The 24,425-nt window shown below is 39.7% G+C and overlaps 1 protein-coding gene across 4 annotated transcripts in view; it reads right to left on the bottom strand.

Moving 5' to 3' along the window:
• The window catches only part of LOC133508467 (TOX high mobility group box family member 2-like), a 180,351-nt gene that overhangs the window by 143,779 nt on the left and 12,147 nt on the right, over positions 1-24,425 (bottom strand). Inside the window, exon 2 of one of the 4 annotated variants that reach the window (XM_061834586.1) lies at positions 18,327-18,464. The exons of the other annotated variants lie outside the window; for them this stretch is intronic. The gene's annotated coding sequence lies outside the window, so the exon portion shown is untranslated. The remainder of the gene's footprint in view (positions 1-18,326; positions 18,465-24,425) is intronic. 4 annotated transcript variants of the gene reach the window in all.

Genomic DNA, 24,425 nt, shown 5'->3' with positions numbered 1-24,425 from the left:
AATAATGAAGTGAGTTGCTGCTATCTTCATTAAGAAGTGTGTGTTGTAACAAAGCAAAGATGCCTTTGGGAGCCACCGGTTACAGAGCGTTGTGCCAATTACACTTTGCATGATTCCTCCCCCAAATTAGGACGAGCCAAGAAGGAAAATCATTCCTGGCATGACAAGCGTCCTAATTATGCATTGAACAAATGGAGGGAAAAAAAGAATCATCCACATTGTGCTGTTAATCCGCCTATAGACAGAGGGAAACAAAGAGCACTGACAGCTTTTTGGCTTGTAAAATTCAAAACATGGCCCATTTTGTTGTGAGAATGAACGCGTACCAAGAAAGATGCCTAACTTGTGATAAAACTAGATGGCCACTTTGGGATGAGGACAGGTAGAGCTCGAAATATGGTCGGCAACGATGACGAAAAGTTTCCAAAGGCAAGTATGTTTGAAGAGCACAACTTGAATCATGAGAACATCCTCACTGACTCACCTCTTTTCAAGCATCATTGGTAGCACAGTGAAAACCCAAACACACCTCAGCAGCTGCCACTAAATACTTTGCTTGTTTTTCACACACACACACACACACACACACACACACACACACACACACACCACACACACACACACACACACACACACACACCACACACACACACACGCACACACGCACGCACGCACACGCACGCACGCACGCACGCACACACACGCACACACACACACACCACGGAGCAAATTTTACTTTAAAAGAAACTTTAGATATGTTGTGCATCTACAAATTTGACTTTATAGGGAATCGCAGTAAAATAGCATTACCATAAGCTTGGTGCAATGCATGCATAATAGATTGTTGTTTTCACTCTGCATATGGTAGGAGCTGGATTCGCTTCAAAGTGCACCAAATTTGCATGATTCGATGTGAGGGATTCTGGGATTAGAGAATACCATTCCACCCCCCCCCTACCCCCACCCTTCAGCCATAGAAAGGTATCACATTCGCACAGATGGAAGAGAACATTGAGAAAATATTGTATTACAAAAAAGCAAAAGGGAAATGAAGGAGAGCAAAAAGTACAGTACCAAGTTTGGTCAGTTTTACTCAAACGAGAGACACGACAAATGAGCTGTTATAGAGTTGGGAAATCACATGATTAAATATGATTTATTATTACTTGTTTGGATTTGAGAATAGAAAAAAGCTGCAATAAATAGATTTTGCTACGTAGTAATTCATCTATCCATCCATTTTCTGAGCTGCTTATCCTCAAGAGGGTCGCAGCATTTGGTATTGTCTTCTTGAAATAAGAATGTGCGTCCATGAAAAAGATGTTCCTTGGTTGGTAGCATATGTTTCTCCAAAACACGTTCAGCGTTTTTGGTGTTACCACAGGTTTGTACGTTACCCATGCCTTTGGCACCAACAGAACCCAACACCATCACAGATGCTGGCTTTTGAACTTTGCATCCATAAAAGTCCAGATAGTTCTTTTCTTCTTTGGCCCAGAGGACACGACAGCCACAATTTTCAAAAACAATTTGAAATGTGGGCTCGTTGGATCACAGAACACTTTTACACTTTCCGTCGGTCCATCTTCAATGAGCTCGGCCCCAGAGAACCGTGTGGCGTTTCAGGGGTTGTTGATAAATGGCTTTTACTTTGCATAGTAGAGTTTTAAGTTGCACTTATGGATGTAGCGCTGAACTGTATTTACTGACAGTGGTTTTCGGAAGTGTTCTTATGCCTATCTGGTGATATTCTTTCAACAGTGATGTCGTTTTTTTTTATGCAGTAAACTTGAGGGGTCGAAGGTCACGGGCATTTAATGTTGATTTTCGGCCTTGCCGCTTTCTCCAGATTCTCTGAACCTTTTGATGATATTATGGACTGTAGATGATGAAATCCGTACATTTCTTGCATTTACATGTATTTACACTTTTTGAGACACACATGTTCACAAACAGGTGAAGCTCAATCCATTTTTGCTTGTGAATGACTGAGCAATTCAAAGAAGCTCCCTTTATGCCCAATTATGGCACCCACCCGTTCCCAATTAGCCTGCATACCTGTCAACTCGTATGATTTAGCTGTAGTTCATACAGATTTTGTGGTGAATCTTATGTATACGGGCGTATATCACAAATCATACGGATTCTGAAAATTTCTGTTTGCTTTTGCTCAGAATGGCACTAGTCTACTCTATTGTGGGGAAAACCCAAAGCTGGGGAATTCCAAACGTAACCTACATCAAAGATTGTTGTCGCAGCAGGCATGATATTTAGCGCAGCGGCAAATGTTGATTTATATATCAGCAAAATACTTTCATTTCCAGTAACTTTCCAGTAAATCCTTGGCCCGGATCGAGCACCGCCGAGCTGGACACATCACCACGGGAAACATGGAGGCTGCGGCCGAGGAGCTCCTGGCCGGCTCTCGGCTACCTGTCACAATCGATCAAATCGGCAATGATACGCTATTGGTGACACTAACCCATCAAGGTTGGAGCTGTACGGGGATATTACTTAACTGCAACAAAAAGTGAGTGTCATTTTTTAGCTTGACTTTGACAATTTGTGGCTCAAATTAATTTGACTTAGCTTGGAGCTAATGTAGCGTGCATGCTCGCTAGTTACCCGCCTGGGCCACATTACAAATACACTGGATTATTGTAGCTGACATTGTAGCTCTCTTGCTAGCATTGTAGCTCACGGTCATGTTTTTAAAACATCTGACAATAATTGAATGCTGTGTTTCACCACAAGGGTGTCATATGTATGTCAAGATAGATGTTCCATTTACTAAGATTGAGAATGGCTTCACAGGAACAATAGCTAATGTCAGTCATCTATAGCTTATTGTTAGCCTTATCATACAGATCAGCTCCTTCCTTATTCACTAAAAATAAGGAATTGATCATTGGCACTCAGTAGATAAACATTTTTCTTTTCCCATCGCTGATTCTCTTTGGTGAATCTCTCTTACAAATATCTGAGGTACTGTAGCCTGGCTGATAAATAGCCATCTTTTTGATCATTCTATTTAGTAGAATTAGACATTAACTTTCGATATTATCATTATGGAGATCTACAATAAAAGTAATTGAAAAACTTAGTTTTTTCCTTCCATTATTTTGACAAATAATTTGCTTCGGTATGTTAGAAGGATTTTTTGCTTTCTATAAGGATTTTTTTGGGGAAGTTTATACAGGTTGGCGGTCCGAAAAGTTGACGGGTATGAGCCTGCTCACCCGTGGGATATTCCAAACAGGTGTTTGATGAGTATTCCTCAATATTCTGAGTCATTTTTGCCACCTTGGACCATGATTATTTGCTAAAAACAAAGTTTATCAGTTTTACCTCGGTTCAACATGATTTGCAAATCATTCTGATTTTATTCGTTGAACACAACTTCACAACTTCATTGGAATTGGGTTTGTATGTGAATTTGAAAAGTGTGAATTGCATATCCATAATTTTGAGACAAATATCTCCCCATAACAAGAATCACTCTTTTGTTTTGGTTTATTTCCTTTTTTTACCTGTCCTGTTTAGTTGCATTACCATGCAGAATCATGATGGATCTGTATGCTTTTGGACTGGAATGGTTTTGCTGTGAAACACGGGGGTTTGAAATACTCTGTGCCTCTTTTAAAATTCGTTTTAATTATTCTAATGGATGTAGCTGGGTTAGGCTCCAGCATGCCCCTGACCCTAGTGAGGATAAGCGCTACAGAAACTGGATGGAGGGATTGAAAAGGCAGCCAGATAGAAAATAAAAAAACTTTACGGAGCGACAACATACAAGTGGAATAAGGCTGTAAACCAAAGCAGACCAATTGTTAGTCCAGATATTTATCCAAAAACAATGTTACAACAGTCAAATCACATTTTTATTTTTGGATGGGTGAGGACATGAAACAACTAACCAACATGAGAAGACGAGAGAGGACAGAAAAGGGCAGGTGAGGACAGGATGTGGGAAATGAGCAAGGTAGTGGTACTGATGAGTGGCGTGGTGGGTGTCTAAACGCCTGTAAGAACCTGTGAGTTGATATCTTAATGTAACCCGTGCTATGTGTGACAAGATAAGAGGAGTTTAGTGTGGAGGGTGTTGTCAACCATTTCCAAATATGGGCCGGTGAACCACTTTGTGACTTTTTTGTGATTAAGGCCTACACAAATAAACTTGACTTGACAACCTAGAGAGAACAGGTGGAGACAAAAAAAAAAAAGAAACAAGCAAACAACTGTAACCAAAAAAAAAACTTAAACTATCAGACAAATTCAGTCTGAGCAAAATAAAGTAAACAAAAACATGACAAAATCTAGTCAAACGTCAACAAATGTGAACAAATTACACTTTGGAAATGTTTTATTGTATTGCCCCCTAACGCCTGCAATAAAAATTCTCTTTAATTGTTGTCATCGTGCATAGATTGAACTAAAGATGCACATGTAGCCTCAGCCAAAAGGGGGGTTTCACAGTCATACAGTACATGCAAATATTGTGTTAGTGGTGAGCTCTCTCTCTCTCTCTCTCTCTCTCTCTCTTCACATTGAATAATCTGATTATAATTTAGATCAGAATGTCCATCTGTTAGGTGAACACCCACACAAACCTCGCAGATAGGATAAGGCTGCCGCATGCTTCTCTATAACACGACTTAGTGAGAAACAATGTCAGCAACGACAAAGAGGCTTTCATGCGTGCTTGTCTGTAGCACTTTTGCTTTCAATTCTTGTTCATTTGTGGCCCAAACAGAATGAGAAGGGCTTTAAACGTCGTTGAGCCCATGATTGTCTCTTTGGATTAGTATTAACATGACCACAACAGGAAAAGCTTGGAGTGAAAAGAACAAAACATTAATAAGACTAATAATAAAGGTTATAGGACAACAACATATTTATGGGGGGTCACAAGATGTATATTTGTGACACAAACCTCTTCACTTCCATCCAATAGATTAATAAATAAATAATAATAGCATTTGCCATTTTTCAAGATGATTATCCTCACAAGAGTTGTGGGAATGCTGGAGCCTATCCCAGAGTAAAAAAAAACCCTCTTCTCAAAAGTGTTTTCTACTTGTACCCCCTCACACACACACACAGACCCACATGCACACACACACACAAAATAATCCTAAAAGTTTTGGCGTCACTTCCTGTTCATTTGCAGCCCCAAAATGGATGACAATGCCCTCAAACCTCATTTAGTCAAAGAATGTCATTTTCCAGTATTACTCAATGCAAAACCCTCTTCTCTGAACCAAATGATCAGGGTCCTGAACTCACTTATTGAACTGGTCACTTTTTGATAGAACCTGAACCATTTTCACCTTCACATCCACATTTATTTTTAACCGCGAAAACAATTTTCAATCTAATGTACTTACTTGTGTGGCATAATAATAGTCAGCAAAGGTACCAAAATAAACTCAATTAAAGCACGTTTCTCACCGCAAACCAACTGAAAAGTGATCACACTTGAGGCTAATGATGTGAAGAAACCACTATAAGCCAGTTCAGTAAAGAACTGTGGATACAAACAATCAGAGAGGCAGAGGCAGAGTAAGAGGTGGTCGAGGAGCAAGAAGAGAGAGTGCAAGGGAAAATGTATGTGTACCCTCCAAAATTTCTTCATTTTCCATAAAATGAAGCCTGATCTTCATCTATCCATTTTCTTAGCCGCTCATCCTCACAAGGGTCGCGGTAGTGCCAGAGCCAATCCCAGCTATCAAAAGGCAGGAAGCGAGGTAAACCCTGAACCGGTCGCCAGCCAATCAAAGGGCACACGGAGACAGACAACAGTCACAATCACACCTAGAGGCAATCTACAGTCTCTAATTTATGCATGTTTTTGGGAAGTGGGAGGAAACCGGAATGATTGGAGAAAACCCACGCAGGCATGGGGAGAACATGCAAACTCCACACAGGCGGGGCCGGGATCTGAACCCCGGTCCTCAGAACTGTGAGGCCTAACCTAACCCTAACTCTAACCAACCCTGCTTAGAATAATACTATCCAAACAATTATATGTGGTATTATGCCTTTCTATTGTGAAAGATGAAAGTATTTCTAAAAATTAATGATCTGATACTTCATTGTTCAATGATTGCTCTCCCTTTTTTGTATGTTGGATGTAACAACTGATGTGTGGTGCTTTTCATTTTGTTTGACTCTGGGATCACCTTTGAGGCGATAGTTTGCTATTGCAGAAAGAGTCTGGAGTTTTGTGAATGGTGTTTAAAATGTGGTTTTGTGATCAGAGTTTATTAAAAAAAAACAAAAAACAATGGCGAGTTTGAAAAAAAAAAAGGTTTCTTTGCAATTGAGAAAATCTGTAAATTTTCATTAACAAAAAAAAAAAAGTGAAAACGAATCAAAATAGTTCATGCAGCCTGTTTGAACTCATACGGGGACCAAGGGGAATAAGATCTGCTTGTGGCATTTAAAGTGCTGCAACTTCACATTTTTAAAAATTCATCAGAAAGCTGTCTTTTCAGGAACAATGCCCTAGTTGTATCTGCAAAACACGTCAATGTTCCATCATTTCTCCAGCAAGGGGGGAGAGAGAGAGAGAGAGAGAGAGAGAGAGAGATGGACCCTGATGCAAACAACCAAATCAACAATCATGGTTTTGACTTCACTATCTGAGGTTACTGAGAGAAGATGATGATGAGGTTGATGATGATGATGATGAGGCTCCACAAGCCATAAATGATATAATTTGGATGTTACTTTTCTTTGTCGTCTATCCATTCACTTGGAAAGCAAAATGCTATCTTGGAGCTTGTGAGAAGAAAATTCAGTGCAACAATTTTTTTCATAAACAGATACACATACACACACGTTTACAGTGTTATTATTTCATCTGCAAGGATTGCATTATGGTAAATATTTTGTTTCTGCCAAAAAAGCATCATTCAAGCAGCAGAAATCCGAGTGGACACTCTGTTTCTTTGGTTCGGATCCTATGTTTCTCCTGACCCTATATGGTCAAGTTCAAACTCAGCTGAGGATCAGGTGCTTGCTAAATATTTTAGAGGATGAAGAGAGCCTGCTGGGCCGAGGCACCAATCACAAGTCTTGATTTTGCACATTCTTTTCCAACACACTATATTTCCAATCTTATTTTATTTCTTTTCATCGCCCGCCGCAGTCCTCGTGATGAAAATAGGTCATCTAACATGGATATTGGGGTGAAAAACTAATCACATCAGCATAAACGTTCTGATATTTTGCTCAACTGTTGTGCTCATCACGAGAACAGTCCATACAGCAGTGAAGGAAACCAAGTATGAATATCTCAGTGTTAAGTGAAGTAAAGTCAAAAATTCCTGACTTTATGAGTAGATTTGCCCCCCCTTTGGTATCTCCAGTTTGCTCAAGTATTTATTTCTGATGACTTTATTTTAATTCCCAACATTTAAAAAGACATTGGTGACATGAGCAAACATGAACCAGGAAGCATTAATGACGACTGCAACAAATTTGGTGATGCAAGATATTCCACATGTATGCCTTCGTTAAAGACTTGTTTAAAATGTTGTTGACGAAACAAACTTTTATTTTCGCAACATTGACAAGGCTTTTTGTTGTGCCAATCTATCAAAATCAGTACTGTCTAATATGGAGAGTAAAAATTGATTTTCATTGTTGTGCTGGAGTATATTTCATCCATCCATTTTCCATCCTGGTTATCCTCACTAGGGTCGCGGTCACGCTGGAGCCGAACCCAGCTAACTCAAGCCGAAAGGCAGGGCACACCCTGAAGTGGTCGCCAGTCAATCACAGGGCACAAATTGGAACACCCAACCATTCATGCTCTTGTAAGCAATGTCTAATATACTTACAGTGAAGAAAATAAGTATTTGAACACCCTGCTATATTGCAAGTTCTCCCATTAACAAATCATGGAGGGGTCTGAAATTTTCATCGTAGGTGCATGTCCACTGTAATGCAGCCCTATGGGGGCACAAAGCAGTGCAATCTGTAGGCCGGTCCCAAGCCCGGATAAATGCAGAGGGTTGCGTCAGGAAGGGCATCCGGCGTAAAAACTTTGCCTAACAAATATGAGCGTTCATCTAAAGAATCCCATACCGGATCGGTCGTGGCCCGGGTTAACAACGCCCGCCCCCGGCACTGCTAACCTCCAGGGCATCGGTGGAAATTCAGCTACTGTGGGTCGAAGACAAAGAAAAGGAGGAAACCGGATCCATCGTCAGACGAAAAAGAGGGATGCACAGAGCCTACAACTGAGTGTAGGGACTTTGAATGTTGGGACTATGACAGGAAAAGCTCAGGAGTTGGTTGACATGATGATTAGGAGAAAGGTTGATATTCTGTGCATCCAAGAGACCAGGTGGAAAGGTAGTAAGGCTAGAAGTTTGGGAGCAGGGTTTAAATTATTCTACCACGGAGTAGATGGGAAGAGAAATGGAGTAGGGATTATTTTAAAAGAAGAGCTGGCTAAGAATGTCTTGGAGGTGAAAAGAGTATCAGATCGAGTGATGAGACTAAAATTTGAAATTGAGGGTGTTATGTATAATGTGGTTAGCGGCTATGCCCCACAGGTAGGATGTGACGTAGAGTTGAAAGAGAAATTCTGGAAGGAACTAGATGAAGTAGTTCTGAGCATCCCAGTCAGAGAGAGAGTTGTGATTGGTGCAGATTGTAATGGACATATTGGTAAAGGAAACAGGGGCGATGAAGAAGTGATGGGTAAGTACGGCATCCAGGAAGTGGCAATGATTAGTAAAGGGGAAGTTAGAAAGGCACTACAAAGGATGAAAAATGGAAAGGCAGTTGGTCCTGATGACATACCGGTAGAGGTATGGAAGCAATTTGGAGTTTTTGACCAACTTATTCAACAGAATACTAGCGGGCGAAAAGATGCCTGAAGAATGGAGGAAAAGTGTTCTAGTTCCCATTTTTAAGAACAAAGGGGATGTTCAGAGCTGTGGGAACTATAGAGGAATAAAGTTGATGAGCCACACAATGAAGTTATGGGAAAGAGTAGTGGAGGCTAGACTCAGGACAGAAGTAAGTATCTGCGAGCAACAGTATGGTTTCATGCCTAGAAAGAGTACCACAGATGCATTATTTGCCTTGAGGATGCTAGTGGAAAAGTACAGAGAAGGTCAGAAGGAGCTACATTGTGTCATTGTGTGGATCTAGAGAAAGCCTACGACAGAGTACCAAGAGAGGAACTGTGGTACTGCATGCGTAAGTCTGGTGTGGCAGAGAAGTATGTTAGAATAGTACAGGACATGTATGATGGCTGCAGAACAATGGTGAGGTGTGCCTTGGGTGTGACAGAGGAATTTAAGGTGGAGGTGGGACTGCATCAGGGATCAGCTCTGAGCCCCTTCCTGTTTGCAGTAGTAATGGATAGGCTGACAGATGAGGTTAAACTGGAATCCCCTTGGACCATGATGTTCGCAGATGATATTGTGATATGCAGTGAAAGCAGGGAGCATGCAGAGGAACAATTAGAAAGATGGAGACATGCACTGGAAAGGAGAGGAATGAAGATTAGCCGAAGTAAAACAGAATATATGTGCGTGAATGGGAAAAGTGGAGGGGGAAGAGTGAGGCTACAGGGAGAAGAGATAGCGAGGGTGGACGACTTCAAATATTTAGGGTCAACAATACAGAGCAATGGAGAGTGTGGTAAGGAAGTGAAGAAATGCGTCCAAGCGGAGTGGAACAGTTGGTGAAAGGTGTCTGGTGTTCTATGTGACAGAAGAGTCTCCGCTAGGATGAAGGGCAAAGTTTACAAAACAGTGGTGAGGCCGGCCATGGTGTACGGATTAGAGACGGTGGCACTGAAGAAACAACAGGAAGCAGAAATGGAGGTGGCAGAAATGAGGATGTTGAGGTTCTCGCTCGGAGTGACCAGGTTGGATAGGAGTAGAAATGAGCTCATTAGAGGGACAGCCAAAGCTGGATGTTTTGGAGACAAGGTTCGAGAGAGCAGACTTCGATGGTTTGGACATGTTCAGAGGGGAGAGAGTGACTATATTGGTAGAAAGATGCTGAGGATGGAGCTCCCAGGCAAAAGAGCGAGATGAAGACCAAAGAGAAGGTTTATGGATGTGGTGAGGGAAGACATGAGGGCAGTTGGCGTTAGAGAGGAAGATGCAGGAGATAGGCTAAAATGGCAAAAGATGACACGCTGTGGCGATCCCTAACGGGACAAGCCGAAAGGAAAAGGAGAAGAAGAAGAAGGTGCATGTCCACTGTGAGAGAGATAATCTAAAAAGAAAAATTCAGAAATAATGTATGATTTTTTTTAACAATTTATTTGTGTGATACAGCTGCAAATAAGTATTTGAACACCTGTCTATCAATTACAATTCTGACCCTCAAAGACCTGTTAGTCCGCCTTTAAAAGTCGACCGCCACTCCATGTATTATCCTAAATCAGATGCACTTGTGTGAGGTCGTTAGCTGCATAAAGACACCTGTCCAACCCATACAACCAGTAAGACTCAAACTTGTAACATGGCCAAGACCAAAGAGCTGTCCAAAGACACCAGAAACAAAATTGTACAAGTCCACACGGCTGGAAAAGGCTACGGAGAAATTGTCAAGCAGCTTTGAGAAAAAAAGTCCACTGTTGGAGCAATCATTAGAAAATGGAAGAAGCTAAATATGACGCTCATTCTCAATCGGAGTGGAGCCCCATGCAAGATATCACCTCATGGGGTCTCAGTGATCCTGAGAAAGGTGAGGAATCAGCACAGGACTGCACAACAGGACTTGATCAATGACCTGAAAAGAGCTGGGACCACCGTTTCCAAGGTGACTGTTGGTAATAGACAATGACCATTTGGATGATACAGAGGAGTCATGGGAAAAAGTTTTGTTTTCAAATGAGACCAAAATGGAACTTTTGGTCATAATTCCACTAACCGTGTTTGGAGGAAGACGAATGACGAATTCCATCCCAAGAACACCATCCCTACTGTGAAACATGGGGGGGGGGGGGTGATAGCATAATGCTTTGGGGGTGTTTTTCTGCAGATGGGACAGGAGGTCTGCACTGTATAAAGGATGACCGTTATAAAGGATGACTGTTAAATACTCACATCTCATGGCACCACTGTACGGTACTTGATAAATAAGGTGGTTGATCTTCAAATAGTTGACTCTAAATCAATTTCACACTTACATGGTTTTGTGATTGTTGGTTCAGAAACAAAAACATTCTCCTTAAAGGGGTGTGCTCACTTTCTATATCTGTGGTTGTACAATAGAAATAAATACAAAGGCCTTTCCAGTGTTGAATCACCTTTCTTGCTTTAATTAAAACCATTGCAATGTCTGTCACTGATGTCTGACTTTTCTGTCCAAAGTCATTGAATGCCTACTGATTAAATTTCACCATAATTGATTATACTTAATAAAATGCAAGTAATTAAAGTAAAAGCATGATAAAAAAAATGTGCAAATGGACATGTACTTGCGAATGTGCTTCTTTTGCTTGCTCTCTGCTGTCTTTGTTGTGTTGTACCTCTTTAAAAACAGATCAGTTTTCCGCAGGCAACCGGCAGGAGATGTTATTTAATCAGCTAATTGACACAACATGAGACTTTTTCAATAACATTTGCCCTATCATGTTTTAATACTAAATAATTAACTAACTTTTGTCATCATTCAAATAAGCCGGAACTTAATTAAACACGCTTGACAAACAACAGTGTGTACAGAAAGTTGATGTATCCTCAAACAATTATGTTGCTAGACTGGCATATAATAAGAACAAGTGTTTGTTGTTTCCATGACGATCTCGGATCACGTCATTGGCGGATCGGCCAGGACAACTCTCATGGTATAGACCAACAAGTTGTGTGTAACGTTTATGAGTTCTGGTGAATTTATTCATTTACATTGGAATAATGCTGATTTAAAGACAGGTGTTTAAAAATATCTGACATCCTTTGATGTATGAATAGCTGAGGAATAACAAAGGCAAAAAAGCTCAGTTGATTTTTGTTTTTAATGGCAAATTTCTAACCATTTCATCAAATGGGTATAGATTTTATAACTGTTTTCCATCCATCCATCCATTTTCTTCGCCGCTTATCCTCACTAGGGTCACGGGGAGTGCTGGAGCCTATCCCAGATGTCAACAGGGAGGAGGCGGGGGTACAGCCTGAACTGGTTGCCAGCCAATCGCAGCGGAAAGCTTCAGAAATGTTAAATATTTGTCTGTCAGATAACAATGTATTGTTTTGTTGTTTTTTTTTTTTTTACTTTCAGACTTTTTTGGGGGCCATGTCAAAATCTGCTTTCCTGTTAGTGGGTTTTTGTTGAATTTAACTGACATTGAACTTGATCTAATTTTCAACATTCAACATGTGCAACATCTACTATTTAGGTAAACTATGAAATGTCAAAATTTGGGGAAAATATTCTTAAACCGATCCAAACAGGAACCAATTTTGGGATGCAAAAGTCATGCATGTTCAAAATAAGATCAATTGAGGCCTAAATTTCATTGATGAGTTGAATATATCTATGCTCATCATGCAGTTAGTCAACATTCCAATGAACCTGATTTGTTAGTGGACTTTGCTTCCCTCTCCATGTGGCTTACGATAAAAAGTCATATATATCTTCAAGGTTACATTAAGGGCGGGAAAAGAGGATTATGCAACAGAGAAATAAGGCACAAATTGTGACTCGTCAGCTTGCTTGTGTTTAACTTTGAGAAATTTACAGGCCAAGGGCGTAACCATTCCGTTCGTTCACGGAGGGGAGGACAGGGCCACGTCTATACTGTGGCTGCAGGTCATTGTTGGCCTACAGATGAACTAAGTGACAATAATTGAGTTAAGAGGGGAAACAAATGATGTCATGAGTGCATGAAGTGGAAAGAGTCCACTGATTTATTTTCCAAAACAATACATGCCAGAACAAATCAGTGTTATTGGGAGGTGGGGTGCCGTTTTGCCTCGCAAGACTTTGGTGCTGCAACGCACCGACGACGAGGACCACGGCACACGCCAAGTCACCTTTAGCTGGGATGAGGTGTAGAGAATGGACTCGCCAGGTACTGAAATCAAGATGTTCCCATAAAGATGTGTAAAAGACCTACTGGAACAGGTATGCCATTAAAATGGTACTCCAGAAGCAATAGCTTAATAAAGTCCAAAACGCAGACTTCAGGAGCAAATTGGACGAAAATGGCACATTTTGATACCACGAGTAGTAAGTAGGTTCTCTTCAGTGGTTGTGAAAGAATCACTGCCTTAGTTCAGTTCAGTTGTATTTAACTTTTCAATTCAATGCATTTTCATGTAAATATTTATTTAGGTAGCATGTTTAATTTACATTTGATGAGCAATAGGTTTCAATTGTATCATTATTTAAGTTGAAGTAATTATTACAATGACGTTAATTTCAGTCAAAAACTCGTTTGCATGTTCTCCCCGTGCCTGCTCTCCGGTACTCCAGCTTCCTTGAAGACAAAATGATGCGTCGGTGGGCTGTGAATGTGAATCTTTTTTGTGCATATGTGCCTTGTGATTAGTTGGCCATCAGTTCAAGGTGTACCCGCAGTCAGCAGCGAGAGACTCCAGCAGGCCCCAGACCCTAGTGAGGATAAGCACTTCTGAGAATGGATGGATAAATATACTGTATTTAAATATCATTCTAAATATCATTCTACTTAAAACTTTTCCTTTTTATTTTACATTTAAATGAACATTTGTTATTTCATGTAAAATTGCAAATTGATTTTGGGGAAATTTACAATGAAACAATTACCCAATTATTTATTAAGATAAATGAATGAAAAAATCAAAGCCAATTTTCACCCTAAAAATATATTATTAATGTAGCCAATATTACAGCACTCTCGATGGCTCAGATTAAAGAATGGAGCAGCTCGTATGTGGCTGTGGGTCACCCCTGATCTAAAGCAGCGGTTCTCAACTGTTGTCACCTTGAGACTTGCCTTTGTTATACATTTGCGACCTCCTTATATACAAGAACAATAAAGATTTTGTTTTTGTTTAAAATACCCCTATCAAAACATATACTGCATGTTATATTCTAAAACACTGTTTCGAATGAGTTTGACATACCGCCAAAAGCATATTGCTTGCCATTTAAACTCACCGCCTCAGAGCCTGAACTGCACTGTGTTGCTGACAGATTCAACCAGTGACTAGAAGACAAGTGAGTAACTTTTCCCATTACTTACTTAATACAGTATGATCCATTTGGGTACTTTGTATGGCCTCTGCACTGTAGTGAAAAACTTTGACTACAAATACACTGTAAATATACTGTAATTACTTTCGTCATTTTTATTTTTACTTCATAACATACAGGGTGTGCCATAAATCTCCATACATAGGAAAAATAAACGTTTTTTTATATAAATAATTTTTTCTTGATATAATATGCTTTATTGCTTCTACTTTATGCTGACTGTATGTCTTCAATCACATTTTGCCTGATCTAAAACACGTTTTTTTTTTTTTTTTTGACATGACAATAAGCTTTGTCACAGTGTCGAATGCGATATTCGTTGCATGTTTTCTGTTAAAGTTAAATGCGCTTGCAACCATAAAACTGTTTGCTGTACCGGCCATCAGGATGACTCCAATTTATTGCTCTTTATTCAAATTGCAGTCTTAAGTTTATCTGAAATATAAAGACATACATGTAAAAACCATATGTGTATGGAATGTATTACATCTCCTATGTATAGAGACTTATGGGACACCCTGTACAGTAACTATGTTTAACTTATTTTTACACCCGCATGACATTAAGAACTGGCCCCTAAGGGCATTGCTCATAATCTACTTTGGTAAAACAACACAGAATGAATATTGAATCACAGGACTGAAGTCAAAGGCTTGTTCTCAATGCGGATGCTTTTCCCCTTTCATCTTAATCAAATCTGTGGATCATTCAGTCTCGGAAAAAAAAAAAAGTCTGTCCCAGTTTTTATTTGACAAGCAGGCTCGCTCTGTAAAAAGTTTCCTTCTCTGTAGGTGTGTTGTTCTGTTCAACATGACTCATAATCCCATATGACTCATTTGGGTCTGATAAGATGGTTGCAGTATTGACAAAGTTGGCAAGTCATCTTTTTATTCTCCTTTTAACACTTTTTTTTTTTTTTAAAGGTGGAGGGATCCTTAAACTCTGCTCTGAAACCAACTTCATCACAGAAGAGGCTGATATGAATAACTCTGTAGTAGAAACTAGACAGTCTGTTAAATATGCACTTAACTGCAACAAGAAGTGCTCTCAGTGAAACTAGCTTAAAGCGATATGGTAGCTTTAGATATCACAGCCAATGATGCGCCATGAACACAGTCGCTGCCTCGGGCCAACACAGTGACTAATGCATTTTGCTGAGATTAAACAGCCTATATATTTAATGTGAAAGCCAGTCATGTTTTACAAGAAAGAAAGAAAAAAAGGGAGAGCACTGAACTTTCTTTGACTGGAGAACAGGTTGTACAAAATTATCAAAGCCGACTTTCCAAAATATCTTCTGAAAAGTTGATCAGATAACTCACACTGTTATTAAAGGGTGCATGGCGCTCTTCAGTGCATGCATTGTGGGAGAAGGGAACAATACAATGTGTGTTTGCTTGTTACTGTGGGATATTGCGGTTGCCGTCTAAAAGAGCAAAAGAATGTCCAGTCTGAGATTTTGAGCTTACAAAAACATGGCCAGAGGGACACATACGTACTATTAATGTGCGCTGCAGTCAGATATGTATTCGCATAAACAACATATTAAAATAAATGTAACAGCATATTGTGTTCCTTTGCACTTTTTGAATACCACAGGGAAATTCTGTTTCTAGGTCATAAAAGGGGGAGGAAAAAAGAGCATTAGAGAGATTTTCCAATTTAAAACGGACACAAACATATTGTTCTGAACATGCACAATAATGGAAAATAAACCCCAGTGAAAGCACACTTGATGTCTCACGGCTAAATTTACAGCATGCATAAAAATGTGAGAGCACCTTGCCGTTTCATCGTTCATACTTTTAAAAATGAGCAGGAGTGGCATAAATATTGACTCTAGGTGTTTTCTGGTAACGTCTACGGGGGCTGATGCAAACAACGTTCACGTCTGTCGCATTTGAACAAGCTCATTCGCGCAGTATTTTCAGGTCAGTGGCTTTCATTAGATGTAATGGGATGGGGGGTGGGGTGAGTCTGAATTATGAATGAAGAACTACTTTGTGGATGATGAGGACGATGCAGATTATGCAGCCTTGCTTTCCCGATTGTCACCTTTCAGCAAGATATCACAATTATATAATAGTTTGTAATAATAAGTCATAATACAAATAGCAATGTGATTTTTAAAATGCTTTTGCTATTTGGATGTTTTTGTAAGAAACCTTGTTAAGTGCAAAGGACAATTATTTGTGACAGTAAAATCAACAATTCATATGAAGGCTATAAAGCACTCACCAAATGAATTGGTCTTAAATTATTTAATGGCACTTTTTATTTTCTGTGTTATGCATGAGAGAAGGGAAACTCCACTGAATCCAGAATTGAACAGAATTTTTGCACATGAAGCTGATGAGATACAATACATAAATCGAAGATAGCATCATCATCATGATCATCGACTGCATGCCGTTGAAATTCCAATCTTAACAAGATCAGGGTTGCTCAATGCGTCGATTGCGATCGACCAGTCGATCACGAGGCAGCTTCAGTCGATCGTGACGGCGTGCCGAGAAAAAAAAAAAAAAGACTAACTTTAGCTCACCGCGCGTGTGCAAACAACGACAGTACAGGAAAACACACTGTCAGTGAGTTCCCCCCTATTTTAAGCTCTCGCTTAAGAAATAAAAAAGAAGACAACAATGTATCACTTTCATACAGAATGGGAGCAGGCAAACTTTTTAATGATGTCATTTCAAAGTGCGTTTGCCTCATCTACCAGTGTAGTGAAATGTGTCGCGGCATTTTCAAACTGTTTATCGAAAATACAACACCGACATTCCGCCGAAAAGCAAGCTGAGAATGAGAAAAGTGAACAAACTAAAATCCCAATTGGCCGCACAACAGTCACTTTTCACACAATATATTTCCACAGCGAAAGCCACCACCGAAGCATCGTTTCCGGGTTCGTCACATCGTCGTTAATAACGAGAAGTCCTTCCACAACAGAGAGATCTTAAAAGAGATAGCTGACTCATTCCGACCTTTTAGAAATAAGGCGGACATATTATCTTCAATAAAAGCTCTACAGCTGTCAAGGAGTAGAGTTACACGGCGCTGTGAAGCCATGGCTGATGTGCGGAAGGACATCTCAGATTGTGAGTGTTTCTCACTGCAGTTGGACGAATCCACTGATGTGAGTTACACAGCCCAAGTGTGCATCTTCATTCGTATGGTGTTTAGTGATCATCAACGTGAACTCAGATAGTTACAAAAAAATGTTTAAAGTTAATTATGTTGTTATATTGGCTCATGTGGTTATGCGCAGGCACACAAATGTACATTTACACAAAGAATCCTCAATATACTTTAAAATAAATGGGTAGATCTTTGTAACTTGGTGATTCTATTTCATCAATGGTCTTTCTAAAAATAAATAAATGAATAAAGCGCCAACCCCGCCCCCTTTACGGTCGATCACGAGAGGCTGGATGCTTGAGAAGTAGATCTTGGGGTAAAAAAGTCTGGGCACCCCTGAACAAGATGCTCAAAACTAAACCACCCTTCGGCAGGGCAATCCCCTTGAAGATTGTGAATTGGTTCATCATTTTGATGGGCCAAAAGCTTGACACGAGAAAGTTTTAAGTTTCGGGAAGTGAGCGGCTTGGAAAGCAAAGAGTGAAATAGCACGATGCTTGGTGGAAACTAAACATACGGATTTGCCACCTATTCCAAAAGTAGAATAGTCTGTCTCAGCCCCCACACAACACCGAAAAATATACAATCCACAGAAAACATAATTACCTTTGCTTCTCTTAAAAATTAAGACATCTGGCTCATTTCCTTTTCCGTTTCAGACATTTTGTTTCAAGTGCTAAATAACAGTAGCATGAGGAAAATGATTAAGGGTTTAAAACAACGCAACTACAGTGGATGATTCATCAATATTCAGGACAATATGCCTCCACAGTCGTATATACAGGTAAATAAAGAGTTGGCACAGTTGTCAAGCATGACGTCATGTGAAACAGCGAAGGGTACCCGGTATGGAAAAGAGGAATAGCTACCAGTCTCTGTCCAGGTTGCTCAGCAAATTATAAACATCAGTTGAAAAGAAAGAACACTGCAAAATCAGTTGTGTTTAGTAATTAAGGGAAGAGACTCACCTCCCAAGCATAAGAGGTAATCTCCTCGTGCATGTTCATTGGTGACTCTCCGACATCACCTGTATGACTCCTCCAACCATCCATTTTTTTAGCCGCTTATCCTCACAAGGGCCGCGGGAGTGCTGAAGCCTATCCCATCTGTCAATGGGCAGGAGGCACAGTACACTCTTTACTGGTTGCCAGCCAATCGCAGGGCACATGGAGACAGACAACAGTTGGATTCACAATCACACCTAGGGGACATTTAGAGTGTCCAAATAATGTTGCATGTTTTTTGGGATGTGGGCGGAAACCAGAGTGCCCAGTAAAAACCCACGCAGGCACGAGGAGAACATGCAAACTTCACACAGGTGGGGCCGGGATTGAACCCGGGTCCTCAGAACTGACAGGCTTTCCAGCTGCTCCATCATGACCTGTATGACTCTTAAAAATCTGAATTAAAACACAGCTTTTATGGTTAATTAAAAATGTTAAGTGAGTTATGAGTTAAAATTACATTTGAGGCCGCTGAGAAGCTTCCACTCATTTTGTCTTAGTGTAATTCCCACCATTTAGTATTGTTTAATTCAAAATGTGTTGGTGGAGAATATTGACGCGATAGTACCACCCCACCCCCTTCATCTACTACCACGAAGACCTACTTTCTTTTTTACCACTAACAGAGTTAGGCAGTTTCATCTCAGCAAAAAAAAAAAAAAAAAAAAAAAAAAAAAAAAAACAAGGAAGATGACATCTGGTGTTAAAATAAAAGGAGCGAGGGGAATTGATGTTTCCTTCCATGGAGCATTATGGAGAATGTGAGATAACTGCAACATGTGAAGGAATGGTTATGAGAAAACATATCGTAGTTGTTTGTTAACGTTCAACCTTTAGCTGCAACAGCCAACGCAAGTGATATCATGCACACTGTAATTACAAAATTATTATTTCAGCATCACTGAGCTCTTAAACTAATCAGGAAACTTCATTCAAGTTCTTAATCTTACATCTTCACACACTCTTTAGAAACGAGTGGGAATAAAAACTGCACTGTATGCCAACCGAAAGGGAGCAAATGGCTTTTACTCACACCCACTTGCAGGGAGTCTGATCACAACTGTTTACACCTTAAGATCACCATCAGGCTGCTGGTGAAACAGCAGGCAGCCAACAAAAACGTATTAGAACCTTCTAGCCATTTTCTTCCACTTATCTGAGTTTAGGTCAGAGGTGCAGTGATATTTAAGGAACAAAATAATAGTCAAATTTATCCTGTGTGTAAAAAAGCAATTTTCACTGATCATACCCAAGTGTGATTACCTCCATACCTGTTCAATTAAGAAATCACTTGAAACAGAATCTGTCTTGACAAAATCAAGTTGGACAAAAGATCTAGAAAAAAGACTAGATTCAAAGAAATTGGAGGACAGCTGACAAAGTAAATGCCATCTATCAGTCCGTAAAGGGTTTCAAAACCCGTTTCTAAAATGTTTGGATTCATTCACTCATTCATTTAGGAAGCAAGGAACAATAGTGACCCTCCCCAAGAGCGGCCGACCCACAAAGATTATCCCAAGTGAATTGGATTGATTCATCCAGGAGGCCACAAAGGAACTCAAGACAACTTTGAAAGAACTGCCTGGTGTCCCAAGCCTCAGCTAAGGTCAGTGTTCATGGCACAACAATATGGGCGATATTGGGCAAATATGGCATCCATGGGACAATTACTGTATTTTCCAGACTATACGTCCCTCCGGAGTACCATTCGCACTAGCTATAAAATGCATAATAAAGAAAGAAAAAACATATATAAGTCACACTGGAGTATAAGTCGCATTTTTGGGGGAAATTTATTTGATCCAACACCAAGAAACAGACATGTCATTTTAAATTTAAATGACAAACAATTTAAAATAAATATAGCGGCAACGACAGGCTGTACGGTATGCTTACGTTACATGACACAACTGAGAACATGCCTGGTATGTTAACATAAGATATTAAGACTTATTCCGATAACTATGGCATAAATAACATACAAAGAAGTGTAAAGAAAAACCATCCGTTTCACTCCAAATATCCTCTGTGTCACTTCGAAACAAGTCCGCCAACTCCAGAGGTAGACGACGCGCCAGTTCCTCTTCTACGTCCCTTACGTCAGACTCCTCGTCGGTTGCAGTTACAACTAGCCTATTCCAGCCTTTCTGAATCCTGACAGAATGATTTTGGTTGTCACGGAAGTCCATACTTTGTCGAGCCATCCAATGACTTCCCGGAAAGTTGCATGGCGGATTCACCCGGAAGCTGTGCTCTCACAATGATTCAGTTTGTCCTAGTGAGGTTGTCGTAGTCCACAGGCTTCGGGTCAAATGCCGATCATATCGGAACAACTACGTAATTTTGGAAATGCTTTTGAGAAAGGTCACTCAAAGGAAAAAATATGAGGAGTACCGAAGTTTTCAACAAGAATGGACAGCCTTAGTAAAGAGGGAGGGTTCTGCTGTGTGTCTAAATTCACAGATGGGGAGTATTCCACAGCATTCGTCCTCGATGTTGCCAATAAACATTTTGCCAACTTCGCATAAAAACAAGATCATCAAACGAATAAAAGACGTGCCTTTGCTGGCAAGAACAGTTCACAATCGCACCATAATGATGGCAAATCAAATTAAATTACGTTCACGATAAACTGATGGAAGTCTCAATGCCTGCATGAAAGTTAATCTAACGACGTATGACAAGTCGCATTCATGGTAAGAAGTACTTCATCATAACAATGTTATTTAATATAATCTGCAGAATATGATTCTCTTAAATGGCATTTTGTTCAGTCCTTCTCAGGTGTTATAAGTTAAAGATACACGGGCCTAGAGCCCCCTTATGGTTGTCAGTGTGAAAATAACCGATAAGTGACTCAAAAAATGGATGGATGGATGGATAGATGGATGTAATAATGTGTTATAATTTCACTTATGAATCACTCTGGAGAATAAGTCGCACCCCACCCAAACTATAAAAAAAAAAAAAACTGCAATTTATAGTCCGAAAAATACGGGAGTCACAAGGAAAAAAACCACTGCCGACAAAAAGAACATATGGGCCTGTGTTTTGCAAAAAAATATATATGTATTAATAAGATAAAAGAAAAAATCTAAATGATTCCCAAGACTATTTCTACTGACGAGATGAAAGCGGATCTTTTTGGAAGGTATGTCTCCAAAAAGTAACCACAGCATTTAAGAAAAAAGACCATCCTATCAACTGTTAAACATGGTGGTGGTTGTGGGCTGCTTTCTCATTCAGGACCTGGACAATTTGCTGTGATTGATGGATTAACAAAAAATCCCAAAGGAGAATTTTCAGCCACTAGTTTGTGACCTCAAACTGCAGCGCACTTGGGTTGCACTTGCAGCAGGATAACAATATAAAACACACCAGCAAGTTAAGTTCTGAATGGCTTCATTTTTTTTTTTTTTCAAGGTTTTGGTGAAAGTGTAGACTTGAATCCAATTCAAATACAGTGACCTTCAAAAAAACATTCATGCTCAAAAAGCTTTCATTTAGCTCAATTCAGCCAATTCTGCAAGGAAGAGTGTGCCAAAATATCTCCAAAGAGAAGTGAAAGACTCAACGCCAGTTATTAAAAAAAAAACGAACAAAAAAACCTCTTTCGATTTCAGTTGTTGCTGCTGACAAATGCCCATCCTTTTCTTTGGTTCAGGGGGGCATTACTTTTTCCAAAGAGGGCCAGGTGACTTTGACTTGTTCTTTTTTCCTTAATAAATGAGATCACCATTTAAAAACAGCATGATAAGTTCAGTTGGGTTATGTTTGCCTGATGATCTTAAACTGGGGAAACAATGCAAGAATATAAGCATTTAAGCCTTTAAGACCATTTAACCGCTTTAAGACTGAGAAGGGGGTCAACGCGTTTGCACGGTACTGTAGCTGCAGCAGAAGCATCCATTGTGGGCATTCTGGAATTATTCAAGATGAAGGACTCTTTTCTTCTCATTTCTCTATTTTACATACTGTAAATACTTGTACTAGATCGGACTCCTCTCATATATTGTAAATCCAGTCCATCTGTGATGCGCACCAATTCCTGAAGTCATGATTATAAAATGTGTCAGTGAGCAGCCACCTGAGCAGGACCTTGATAAGAAATATTGCAAAGCTTGAGTATTATCCTGTATACTGTTTCCTCTCTCCCGTGATGGAGGAGGAGAGCGACGTAGAGGAGAAGCAAGGGAGGGAAGAGAGGGTTATGGAAAAGAGAAATGAGGTTGAGCTCTGATGAGGATGAATAGTGAAGAGAGGGGGAGGATGAAGGGGGGAGGGTGGGCTAAGAATGAAAGGGGGAAGGGACTGTGAGGAGGGAAGGTAGATGGAGGGAACGGCTGCTCAGAGGGGTCTAACTCTGGCATAAAAGTAAATTCAAATGCATTATTCATGGCGCTGTGTGTCGAAATATCATTTACGTGTGCTGTGTTGACTCATGGCTCGTAAAATGAGAAGGACATGAAAAGAAAGAAAGGAAAGGAAAGGAGGAAATAAACAACTCAGGAGGCTTCTTCTCTTCATGGTAAGAAAATACAAAAAACAAAAAAAAAAGACCTGCCATGCTCTCTGTCAACTTATTATGCATCAATTATTCATTGCATTTACTGTTTATTATTCTTTATGTGTCGATAATAAGCGGAGAAAGTCTCAAGTCCACCTTCAAAGTTCGCAGGTCTAAAATAGGAGCAGGGGAGGCTTTGGGTTCAATGCTTATACTGCAGCAGAAAAAAAACACTCACCTCTTTGGTATTGAACCTAAAACCTAAACAGTACGAAGAGGGGGAAGCCCCCCACCCCTCCATCTGAACCAATTCTGGTTGTTCTTTAAGTCAAAATTTATCTGTGCAGGGCAGGGCCAAGACTGTGAGCAAATAATGAGACATCACAGTGCTAATTTTTCTTTTTTAAAAAAAATCCGTTTTGGTTAAGACACCCATAAAAGCTCTTTCACCAAATTCTTTATTTTAATGCTATACAATATGTTTCGTTAATTTATTCTCTTTTAATTCACTGTTGTGCAAAAATGGGGAGAGATAGCCACATGTTATTTATTAAGATGTTCATATGATATTATGTAGATTACAATATATTTTGTTTTAATGTTTGATTAATTTCAGACTTCAAAACTCCATTTTGAGGATAAGAAGTGAATTCACTTTAAAAATTCCTCATTCCTGTTCAAAATGCTCAATCTTCTGAGCTCACTCATGATGCTTGGATGATCTCAAACTGACATGTGGCCTGATGAATGTATAAAAACTGTACATATTTTATTTCCTGCATAATGAAGGTTGCCACTATTGTACTACTTGAGTCAAGACTGCAGTGGAGTACAGTGTACAAGACGTACATTGTGACCATAGCGACCCCTAAAGGTAGACAGCAAAATGACCTTCATGCTTAAAATAATAATAATAAATTTCTAATAATTAAAGCAGCGCAACCTGCCTGCTTGAGATAAACGTGTCGAAAGGGGTATAAAGAAGTATGAGACAATATAAACTGCTTATGTAAAAAAAATAAAAATAAGTAAAAATCACAGCATGTGCTTTTTTTTTCTTTTTTTTTTTTTTACAGTGAAGTTTTGATTGAAATATGGTACATCTATAGCAGATGTCATCTTACATTCCACTGCCCCTATTTTCCTTTGTGACATTTCCATTCTAAAAGCAATTTTATACACCCAGAGAAGTGCTCCCTTGTGACGACAGACTCTGTGCATCCTGTTGTATATTCTGAACCTTTGTGTTTAGGATTTTGCTGGAGCGGAAATGAAACAATCAAGATGTGTGATAGAAGAGTATTCTTTAAAATAAGACATTCACCACTGACAAATTACTGCCACGTTATATGTAGATTATGTCATGACAGAATAAATCATTTTTCATTGAGGAAAATGCAAAAGAAGCACCCCCAATTTCTCCCAGGAGATTCTTTGCCAGGCCTTTACAGCAGCCACCTTTACTTGCTTTGTGACTGCGGCTTTAGGATCCTTCACAAACTGAACTCAGATCAGGCTATTGTCTTGGCCACTTAAAAGTAATCAATTAGTTTTCA

Source organism: Syngnathoides biaculeatus, chromosome 2 (genome assembly GCF_019802595.1).
Source record: "Syngnathoides biaculeatus isolate LvHL_M chromosome 2, ASM1980259v1, whole genome shotgun sequence".
Classification (NCBI taxonomy): Eukaryota; Metazoa; Chordata; class Actinopteri; order Syngnathiformes; family Syngnathidae; genus Syngnathoides; species Syngnathoides biaculeatus.
This window is presented reverse-complemented; position numbering and strand designations above follow the sequence as displayed.